The following is a 12,254-nucleotide window of genomic DNA, read 5'->3' on the forward strand; positions in this document are numbered from 1 at the left end:
AAAATCATCATACTCTTTCATAATATTCAGGAAAACTTGACTTGCTTAGAGCAGAAAGAGAATTAATTCCAGAAATGAATTTAAGACATTAAGTTCATGGCTTAGAGATAAAATACAACAATTTTATTTCAGTGTATTCAGAACAAGAAAGAAAATTTTGGGCTACTTTCCTAATGGTACAGGAGCAGGAAACACACACACACACACACACACACACACACACACATACACAGCAGGTTGGACTATATTCCCTAAGAATCAAGGATAGGGACACTCAAGGATCTCAACTACCAACCTCCTCCTCCTCCTCCCTCCTTCCCACCCCCACATGGCCTTATGATCAGGTAGTTAATTAAGCAAGGTGAAGAGAAGACATTTTGCACCAGTGGGTAGCAGATCTGGGTGGGACAAGTGTTGGGCATGTTGTTGGCAAAACACTTTTTTGCTACACCCATTACATGTTATATTGTAATATTACTTTTGAACAAATTGAATTCTAAATATTCTCTACTAAGTCAAAACTTATTGAGCCACAAAGGCTCATGCTATTCATTCTTCTAATGATTTATAAAGGCATATCAAATGTACTGAGCATTTTAGGGGAATCTGTTTTTACTAGTGATCTCTAACAATATGTGGGAGTTTGGGAACAAACCAAAGGCATCCCTGCTGTAAATGAAATATATCAATGAAAATAACTTAAACTTTGAAAATAAGAATTATGATCGAAACACTGTGGCCAAGTTTCCATTTTATGGGTCCTTGCCCTACCTCTCTCCCTTGCCCTGATTTTTTTTCACCATATCCATAATCTCCTACAAATCCCTTTACCCAATAAAAAAGTAGAAGTTGCATTAAAATACATTAGTTATCGTGAAAAACATTCAAAGATCTGAAAGACTTTTAATAATCATTAAACCACTGGCCTTGTCTAAGAAATAAAGGGCACTCTCCAAGAATGCAAGGGTGTATGAGTGATTCAGAAGGCAACAGAGGAGGGATAACAAATAACATGCTGAGATACAGTGAATTGAATGGGAAGGATGGACTATTAGAATAAATAACCCGTTCATGGGTTTGTAGACCCACCTAATCAATTACCAGCAAAACTCACACATTTGAACCTTCAGAACTAAATCATTTCTGCAGTCTCTGTAATACTAAATAAATTCAGCTACCCTCAATTTCCTTAATAAATTGAAAAAGGAACTACTGGTATCCAATTATTGTAAAAGATTTTAATAGAGGTTTTCTCCTACTCTCATCTTAAAAATATTTAGTGACTAAAAATTTTATAAAACCTTATATTAGAATTTATATTCATGCTTCAAATTATATTATTCTACTATGGCTTGAAATTAAAGACATTCAATTTCAAATCGTCTAAGAATAAATTGTTTCCCTAAATGTATCTGTGACTGTGGTGCCTATAGTATAGACATATGTTGAGCAATACAGCTTGTTGATACATATGTGACAAGCAAGCATTTTAACAATGGCCAGCCTAAATTGAGACAGGCTACAAGTATAAAATGCACATATCTCAAAAACTTAGTATGAAAATGAAATTTCTCTTTAATAATCTCTATTTTATTATATGCTGAGATAGTATTTTGAATATATTGCATTCAATAAAATTTCTATTAAAATGAATTTCACTTTTTCTTACCATGGCTACCAGAAAATACAAAATCACATATATGTCTCATATTAGTTTTTTGTATTATTTTTCTGTTGGACAGAACATGTACAAAGGACATGTAAACATCATAGGATAGACATTCTTCTTGTTTTGATCATTGCTGTCTCCCATGCAAACATAAATGTGTCTGTTATATAGAATTAATTAAATAGTTGTTGAATGAATAACAAGAATTGGGATGTTTTGCCCCCACATCCCACCACTATTTGACCTTGCAAAGATTTTTTTTTTAATTATCAGCATAACAGTATTCATTGTTTTTGTACCACCCGCAGTGCTCCATGCAATCCGTGCCCTCTATAATACCCACCACTTGGTATCCTGACCTCCCACCCCCTGCCCCTTCAAAACCCTCAGATTGTTTTTCAGAGTCCATAGTCTCTCATGGTTCACCTCCCCTTCCAATTTCCCCCAACTCCCTTCTCCTCTCTATCTCCCCATGTCCTCCATGCTATTTGTTATGCTCCACAAATAAGTGAAATCATATGATAATTGACTCTCTCTGCTTGCTCTCTCTATGCTCTCTCTGCTTGCTCTCTCTATGCTCTCTCTCAGCATAATCTCTTCCAGTTCCATCCATGTTGCTACAAAAGTTGGGTATTCGTCCTTTCTGATGGAGGCATAATACTCCATAGTGTATATGGACCACATCTTCCTTATCCATTCGTCCATTGAAGGGCATCTTGGTTCTTTCCACAGTTTGGTGACCGTGGCCTTTGCTTCTATAAACATTGAGGTACAGATGGCCATTCTTTTCACTACATCTGTATCTTTGGGGTAAATACCCAGTAGTGCAATTGCAGGGTCATAGGGAAGTTCTATTTTTAATTTCTTGAGGAATGTCCACACTGTTCTCCAAAGAGGCTGCACCAACTTGCATTCCCACCAACAGTGGAAGAGGGTTCCCCTTTCTCCACATCCTCTCCAACACATGTTGTTTCCTGTCTTGCTAATTTTGGCCATTCTAACTGGTGTAAGGCGGTATCTCAATGTGGTTTTAATTTGAATCTCCCTAAGGGCTAGTCATGATGAACATTTTTTCATGTGTCTGATAGCCATTTGTATGTTTTCATTGGAGAAGTCTCTTTTCATATCTTCTGCCCATGTTTTATATGATTGTCTGTTTTGTGTGTGTTGAGTTTAAGGAGTTCTTTATAGATCCCAGATATCAACCTTTTGTCTGTACTGTCATTTGCAAATATCTTCTCCCATTCCGTGGGCTGTCTCTTTGTTTTGTTGACTGTTTCCTTTGCTGTGCAGAAGCTTTTGATTTTGATGAGGTCCCATAAGTTCATTTCGCTTTTGTTTCCTTTGCCTTTGGAGACATATCTTGAAAGAAGTTGCTGTGGCTGATATTGAAGAGATCACTGCCTATGTTCTCCTCTAGGATTCTGATGGATTCCTATCTCACATGGAGGACTTTTATCCATTTCCAGTTTATCTTTGTGTACGGTGTAAGATAATGGTCCAGTTTCATTCTTCTACATATAGCTGCCCTGTTTTCCCAGCACCATTTATTGACGAGTCTGTCTTTTTTCCACTGTATATTTTTTCCCGTTTTGTCGAAGATTATTTGCCCATAGAGTTGAGGGTCCATATCTGGGCTCTCTACTCTGTTCCACTGGTCTATGTGTCTGTTTTTATGCCAGTACCATGCTGTCTTGGTCATCACAGCTTTGTAGTAAAGCTTGAAATCAGGTAACGTGATACCCCTAGTTTTATTTTTGTTTTTCAACATTTCCTTAGTGATTCGAGGCCTCTTCTTATTCCATACAAATTTTTGGATTATTTGCTTCAGCTCTTTGAAGAATACCGGTGGAATTTTGATCAGAATAGCATTAAAAGTATAGATTGCTCTAGGCAGTAGAGCATCTTCTACCAATCCAATGTTGCTACAAAAGTTGGGTATTTTAACAATGTTTATTCTTCCGATCCAAGAGCATGCATGGTCTTCCATCTTTTTGTGTGTTCTTCAATTTTTTTCATGAGTGTTCTGTATTTCCTCGAGTACAGTTCCTTTACCTCTTTGGTTAGGTTTATTCCCAGGTATCTTATGGTTCTTGGTGCTATAGTAAATGGAATCAATTCTCTAATTTCCCTTTTTATATTTTCATTGTTAGTGTATAAGAAAGCCACTGATTTCTGTACATTGACTTTGTATCCTGCCACGTTGCTGAATTATTGTATGAGTTCTAGTAGTTTGGGGGTGGAGTCTTTTGGGTTTTCCATATAAAGAATCATGTCATCTACAAAGAGAGAAAGTTTGACTTCTTCATTATCGATTTGGATACCTTTTATTTCTCTTTGTTGTCTGATTGCTGTTGCTAGGACTTCTAATACTATGTTGAACAACAGTGGGCATCCTTGTTGTGTTCCTGATCTCAACGGGAGGGCTGCAAGCTTTTTCCCATTGAGGATGATATTTGCTGTGGGTCTTTCATAGATAAATTTTAAATGCACTACAGAGGATATTGGTAAAGAATTAATTAATCTAATAGACATTATTCCAGAAAATGCTTCACAAAAAAGGGTTCTTATGTTCTGTTTACTTCAAATTTTCATATACACAAAACTCCTCAATGTCAAAATACTATAACCAAAAACAACTCTGTGATCAGGAAAGGGTACTCAGAATATTTTGTATTTCAACACTGTGATTATTTTAATAATGAATACTTGCTCAACTGTTAAATTATGCTTAGATTAACAAATAAAACACATACTGTCTTCTGAGACTTAATTGAAAACACATCAGAAACCTAAAAACTAGAACTTAACTGATAAATTAAAAATGGATACAAAAATAACTTGACTTCTGATGGCAAAATATTATAAACAGATTACAGTTTATATAGTCTGGAATAAGATTCTGTGGTATCAAAGGGCAGATCTATTATAATAAAATAGTTTATACTCAAATTATGCAGAGTTTAAAATTCTTTTCTAAATGATGCATTATAAAGACTATTATGAAAGGAGTTTAACCAAGTACTAGCCAATGCCAAATTTCTTTGCTATGTAAGGTAATGTAATTAAGGTTCACTTTCTATTAGATTCACACCTTTTTAATATAGCAGGCAAAGACTTGCAGGTTCAAGCATTAAGTATTTATATGCTTACAAAATACACACACTGTGAGATCTAAATGAAAAAATAACATAATGCAGCATTCAAATGCTTATAGTAGGCACCAAACAAAGGTAAATATTCAGCTTAAGTGCTACTTTGCGCATTATGTTTATGGACACAGAAAAACACAGAAAGTCTAAATTTGTCCCCTGAATAGGGATTTAAGAATTTAAAGACCAGATTAAGTGCCCTCTCTCTTCAAAAAATGGACATGAAAAACATGCCAGAAAAATACGGGGGGTGTGATGGACACAGGAGTCAACTAAAAGAATTACCAAATGGCCAAAGCTGGAATCATTTGAGCAATGAACTACATAATGTAGTATGGGATTACAAACCAAAGTATAAAATAAATTTCATGAGTTCACACTAATATAAGTAAATGATTAAAGGAAGGAAGGTAGGCAGGTGTATTTACTCCCCCACAGAAGGTAGAGTATAACCTTAACTCCTTAACCGCAAACTACATATGGTGACTTTATTCTGAAATACACAGTGTGTTTGGGGGGGTAGGGGTGGGGGAAGAGTAGAAATGAGAAGCCTGACAAAAACTACCTTAGCCAAGTGATCAAAGCCCACATGAACAGTGATAAATCATGTTGACAGCATGTACTCTTGATATGATGTGGTGAGAATGGCACTTTCCCTCTTTGATATTCTTTCCAAAAAAACCATAACCCCAGTATAATCTGAAAAAAATCAACAAAACTCAAAAGACATTCTACGAGCTACAAAATACTTGACAAGTATCACCTCAACACTTGTCAAGGTCACAAAGAATAAAGACTGAGAAACTGTCACAGTTTAGAGCAGTCTAAAGAGATATGCTGACTAAATATAATATGGCATCTTGCATGGGACCCCAGAAAAGGAATATTAGGTAATAGTTAAAGAAATCTGAATAATGTACAAACTAATGCAGCAATATTGATTCAGTAGATATGTCCTATATTAACATAGGATGTTAACAGGAAAGGAAATGATGTGGGATAGATGGAAACATTCTATATTATCTTCACAGCTTTTCTGTAAATCAAAAATCATTCTAAAATTAAAAATCTATTTTTAAAAATGAGAATATGGTTGTCTATCCTTTACCATAATTTGGCAAATAGTAAAGACAGGAAGTAAAAAAACAACCTGAATTGTTAAGGAGTTTGTGTACATATCAATAATTCCTCGGGTGCATTTATAAAATGACTTTCCTCAAGCATGGCTAAAACACCAAAAATTGCCATCATATAGAATAGGCTCAAAATTGTTACTACCAATATTAGTAGTACCAGTATTACCACTTTTCCACAATCTCCAAAAAAACTGGCACTTGCTATAATATCTGAAGTAAATTTTTTGTAAGAATATAATATTAGAGTTATGGCTCATCACCTGATACCAGAATGAAGGGCTTCTGAGCAAGATTAGAAGGCTCTTTAAAGTCTGAGATAGATGTGTTTAGTAGAAGACACATAATAATCTGATTAAAGAGCATTTGAAACTGAAAAATAAGGTGAAGATAGAGAAAAATGTAAGTAAAATGGTAAAACTCTGAACTTTAAAGCATACAAAACATAAGGAAATGACAGAGTTCAATTCAATGTAATCATTATTTACTGAGGTTACTGAGTCCCTGATATATTCTGCTAGACTCTGAAAGTTACTTAAAAGATGAGTATAAAGACACAGTCACCTCACAAGGAGATTTTTGCTCCTGCTGCTTTGTGTAGTAATCCATTAAATCTCAACTTCCCAGCATTATAAAATTCAACAGACAGATAGTATCCAATACCTCTGGTCAACTGTATACCTTTGGAAAACTAAGGGATTAGAAAATTCTGTTTCCCAGGAATTTCCAGTTTGAATGACTTATGTTTAGACTATGTCAATGCAATGCCACGATAAAGCTGTGTGTACCTTGATCTGTTTGCCTATACACCATTTTTTTTTGACCTATCTTTTTTTTTTTCCTTCTTAATGCCTCTGGAGATCCAGCTGTAAGCCTAAAATTCCAAGTTCAGGGATCAGATCCTCCTACTCCCTTCTTATTTCACAAGCTTGATTTTTTTTTTTTTTTTTTTTTTTTTTTTTACTGCATTTGTCCTATCATTATACCCATTTTCAGAACTCCAGAGAGAAAAAAATGTGGGAATTTGTATGTTAAGTTAAAGAAACTTAGAGTAATAAGTGGCAGGTTGCCAACTACTATCAATATTGTCTTGCTTACAGTTCACTGTAAAGTTTACACTATAATATTCTCCTACTTCTACTTCTGCATAATGATAGATGTGAGAGAGATTCATAAGGCAATCTGCTTCAGACTCTCTAGAAATGAATCTTTTCCTTCTCCCATCAGGTCTCAATGGCTGCTTGGCCATGGTTCTAGACAGACTTTTATTCCTTGTCAACATTATTCATTATGCTTATTCCAAATCTTTCGCACTTACTAAAGCCTCCAAATCCCTCATTTTTTACAGAGCATATTTCATTCATTTCTCTACACGAAAATCTTCAGCTTCTTTTCTCTCTAGCTCAGAACTTTTTTCTAGCTTCCCTCTCACATCTCAAAGGATGGAGCTGCCCTCCTTCCTGTAGGCTTAGCCTCTTTTTTCTGATTTCATAATCCCTGCCTATCTCATTAGTTTAACTTTCTTCTTGTATTTTTAACTCCCCCTACTAAATAATGTGTGTATACTTAAAGCCATACAGAACTGCATGCCTGAGTCTTTTCTGCCCAAGACACCGCTGAGTAAGCACTGTTAAAATCTCCCCTCCCACCACCATCATGTCTAAGTCAGAGTCTCCCAAAGAGCCTGAACTTCAAGCTGTGGAAGCTTTTCATCAGAGGTCTGAGCTTTGAAACAACCTATGAGAGCCTGAGGAGCCATTCTGAGCCATGGGGAACACTTACGGACTGTGTGGTAATGAGAGATCCGAACACCAACCATTTGTGTTTGTCACATATACCACTGTGGAGGAGGTGGATGAAGCCATGAAAGCAAGACCATACAAGGTGGATGGAAGAGTTTTGGAACCAAAGAGGGCTGTCTCAAGAGAAGATTCTCAAAGACCTGGTGCCCACTTACCTGTGAAAAAGGTCTTTGTTGGTGGCATTAAAGAAGACCCTGAAGAACATCATCTAAGAGATTATTTTAAACAGTATGGGAAAAGTGAAATGATTGAGATCATGACTGACCGAGGTAGTGGCAAAAAAAGAGGGGTTTTGCTTTTGGAACATTTGATGACCATGATTCTGTAGACAAGATTGTTAAAAAAAAAAAAAAAAAAAAAAAAGATTGTCATTCAAAAATACAATACTGTGAATGGCCACACTGCAAAATAAGGAAAGCCCTATCTAAGCAAGAGATGGTTAGTGCTTCCTCCAGCCAAAGAGGCTGAAGTGGTTCTGGAAACTTTGGTGGTTGTCATGGAGGTGGTTTTGGTGAGAATGACAATTTTGGTGGTGGAGGGAACTTCAGTGGTCGAGGTAGCTTTGGCAGTAGTTGAGGTGGTGGTGGATATGGTAGCAGTGGGGGTGGCTATAATGGATTTGGTAATGATGGAAGCAACTTTGGAGGTGACGGACATTATAATGATTTTGGCAATTACTACAATCAATCCTCAAATTTGGGACCCATGAAAGGAGGAACTTTTGGAGGCAGAAACTCTGGCCCACAATGGTGGTGGAGGCCAATACTTTGCCAAACCACAAAACCAAGGTGGCTATGGTGGTTCCAGCAGCAGTGGTAGCTATGGCAGTGGAAGAAGGTTTTAATTACTGCCACGAAACAAAGCTTAGCAGGAGAGAAGAGCCAAAGAAGTGACAGGAAAGGTTACAACAGATTTGTGAACTCAGCCAAGCACAGTGGTGGCAGTACCTAGCTGCTACAAAGAAGACATGTTTTAGACAATACTCATGTGTACGGGCAAAAAAACTCAAGGGCTGTATTTGTGACTAATTGTATAACAGGTTATTTTAGTTTCTGTTCTGTGGAAAATGTAAAGCATTCCAACAAAATGTTTTAATGTAGGTTTTTTTTTTTTTTGTATCCATGCTGTTGATTGCTCAATTTAATAGTCTGATCATGACATTGAATAAATGTGTCTTTAAAAAAAAAAAAACTACATGCCTGAATACAGTATGCACATTTACGTAAAAACTATATAGCAGAGCCACCTCGTTCCCTACTCTTAGTAGGATGTGGTATTATAGAATAATTAATTTAGTATTCAAAGAAATTGCTAATTTTTAAATTTTGTATTGAATATTCTTTATGAATTTGCAAAGAAGAAGCATCTTCATTAGACATATAAGTTCTTCTCAAAGGGTCTCTTTTCCCATTGATTTCACTCTGAATGCCTCAAAAACTAGCTGTCTCCAGTCACTAACACATAATTCTAAGTTCTGAAAAACACTCTTAAAAATCTTTTAGTTGTCATTGTGGCTCACATTATTATTTAATATATTATTTTAGCCTTTTAAATTTTTTTACAATTTCTTTACTTCCTCATTATGGAGATTCTATGGAACTGAGAGAAATTAGGACATTAAAGGACAAGTCAGAATCCCTTCACTCTGGAAAGGTGGGGCTGGAGGAAAAAACTATAAAATTTATAATTTAGCCTTATTTTGTTTTGTACATTCTAACTCTTAAAAATCCTTTCTTTGAAGGGGCACCTGGATGGCTCAGTTGGTTAAGCATCACTTCTTCGACTCAGGTCGTGATCTCAGCATTTGTGAGATGGAGTTCCTTGTGGGGCCTCCATGCAAGGCCCTGCTCTGGGCACAAAGCCTGCTTAAGATTCTCTCTCTCTCTGCCCCTTCCCCACCACCTAAAAAAAAAAAAAAAATTTCTTTGAATCAGTAACGTAAAAATTTTACCCAATCTCCTTTTCCCCCCCTTAATTTCTAAAGTACAGGCTATATTAACTCCTTCATTTTATTCATGACAACTCACAACTAAACCCATTGCACTTATGTCCCCTTAACAACACTGGGATCACTCTTTTGAATTTCACTAATGACCTCCTCTTTATTTATTTTTGTTAATTTTTTTACTGAGATACTGATATGTAACATTGTACAAGTTTTAGGTAAACAATGTGTTGATTTGACACATTTATATATTGCAATATGGTGATCTCTGCAGCTTAGCTAACAATACTGTATTATATATTTCAAAACTGCTAAAGAACTAGATCTTAAATACTCTTACACAAAAAAGAAATGATAATTATGTAACTTGATAGAAGTGTTAACTAATGACCTCTTAAGGATCAAACCAACAACTTCTTTTCAGGCTATAATCCTTTTGATCTATAAGTTAGTTTTTGGTTCTCTTGATAGCAAATTTCTTGATAAAACTTTTCTCCTCCATGCAGTTTTGATCTCCAATTGTCCTCTGACTCTCTTATCTCGACCTGTCTGCCTCCTCTCTTATTCTCTCACCTTCTGAACGAGCACATTCCATTGTCAGCTATCCTCTTCCTTATACCTTTTGACCTGAGCAACCTCCCAGACTACATACTTTCACTATCATTCCACACACATCTTTCAAAACTCAGCATTTGCTGAAGTCAGACTAGACTTTCTCCTGAGACATATGCCAAGACTTTAAACTTCCATTCTCCTACTCTCTGTATTCCTCTTTCCTTATGTTTTATAAGCCCACTTCCCCCTCACTGTCTCTTCTTCCCAGAAACTTTCTTTCATTATCTGGACTAGAAGAAATATTTACTTCCTCTGATATTCCATAGACTTTACCCACACTTCCTTCCACCTGACATTATTGTAAGCATGTATGCAGGGTATCTACCACAACATCTTGCACATTGTAGCCCCTCAACTGGACAAAAGTAAACTTGTACACTCTCATATACTTCCTTTTTCAAGGGAAAAGGGCTGGAGGGTAATACAGGTAATACTAACATCTAAAAGCAGCATCAGACGAGTGGAAAACGCTCTCCATTGTTTACCAAGATAGGAGGGAAATAACAGGAAGTTCTCTATCTGAGAGAATATTTTAGGGAAATGTATGAAGAAGAGAAGGAAGTTCTAATTTCTTCTGGAGTGGTAGTGAGGATTCAAGAGCAAGGAAGGAATAAGACAGTATGATTTGGAAATGGTATAAATTGTCAGAATGGAAGAAACTGGACATAGGGAAATCATGGAATAGGGCTATATGGATGAGAGAGAGCAAAAAATGAAATTATACCTAAAGATGGAAAGGAGTGTTAAGTGGGTCTAGGACACTGAGAGAAAACCCCGAGATAGTGATGAAAATCCCTTCTTTAGTGATGAGGAAGCAGAAGGAAGAGTGAAGAGGACTGTCTGAGTAGGACGGTATTTCTAATTAATGAGAATATTTCAGTGCTCAAACTAGCTTAGCCAGTTTCCCCCCTTTCTGTTCAGGTGTTGGTTTCCTCTGTTGTTTTCAGCAGTATTGTGCCTCCTCAGGGAAAGTTTCCAGATAAGTTTCTCCTGGTGGGGTGCCAATGGGTCAGGTTTACCTTATCTTTAGAAGAACAGATAATACCTTTTGAAAAGTGAAAAATATTTTCCTTTTGCTAAGGGGAGTTGTAGCTTTCCCAGCTGGAAACACAGCTATGAGAAAGAGCCAGAGAATTCTCAGGTACACAGATCTAAGTCCATGCAGGACGGGCAGGGATGGAATCTGTCCTTGTTTCCATACCTGAGAGGTTTAATTACCAGCATCCTTTCACCTATAACCAGAATTGAACTTCATTCCATCTTCTGGAATGAGGTACAGCAAAAGATAGCCTAAGAAAAAATAGTCCTTTTTATAATGGGGGAAAAAAAACCCAAAAAACAGAAAACACACACAAAACACATAAAACTATGATGAACACATTAATACATGCTTATTACTATGAAGCAGAGAAAATAAGCAAGTCCTTCTTAGAGTAGTGTTTTGCATTATCAAAGGGATACCAGAATCATTATGTTGTGCAAGCGTACCTCTGTCAGGAGATGGGGTGTGCCTGTACACAGTGTGGATGTGTGGGTCCATGCAGTAGTGGAGGGACATATTTACAATTTGACAACAATCTCCCCCAAAGAGTTTACTATTTATAAACACCACTTGACAACCAGTCTTTTAGAGGTATTTGCAGAGTCCAAATAGTACAAGGACAGTATTTATCTTTGCCCTGTGCCCTAAGTGCCCTTATTGCATTAATAAGAAATGGACATTTTATTAAATTTTTTAGGAAGGGTTGTATTTTACAAATTGTGTAAAGTACCTCTGGGGGGGGGGGGGAATCCTCTTCAAACATCTCCTCTGGGAGTACCAACTCCTTTTGCCCTATTTTTCAAATTCCCTGTATCTGTGAGTCATCAGAACTTCCACTCGATAGAGCTCTATTATCTTCATCTTGATATGCCCTTTTTATATCCAGAGCAATTTGG

The 12,254-nt window shown here is 36.5% G+C and overlaps 1 pseudogene; it reads left to right on the forward strand.

Annotated features, from left to right (window-relative positions):
- Window positions 1-7,721: 7,721 nt before the first annotated feature.
- LOC131808434 (heterogeneous nuclear ribonucleoprotein A1-like 3) lies at window positions 7,722-8,600 on the forward strand (annotated as a pseudogene).
- Window positions 8,601-12,254: the final 3,654 nt, after the last annotated feature.

This window comes from Mustela lutreola, chromosome 9, assembly GCF_030435805.1.
Source record: "Mustela lutreola isolate mMusLut2 chromosome 9, mMusLut2.pri, whole genome shotgun sequence".
Classification (NCBI taxonomy): Eukaryota; Metazoa; Chordata; class Mammalia; order Carnivora; family Mustelidae; genus Mustela; species Mustela lutreola.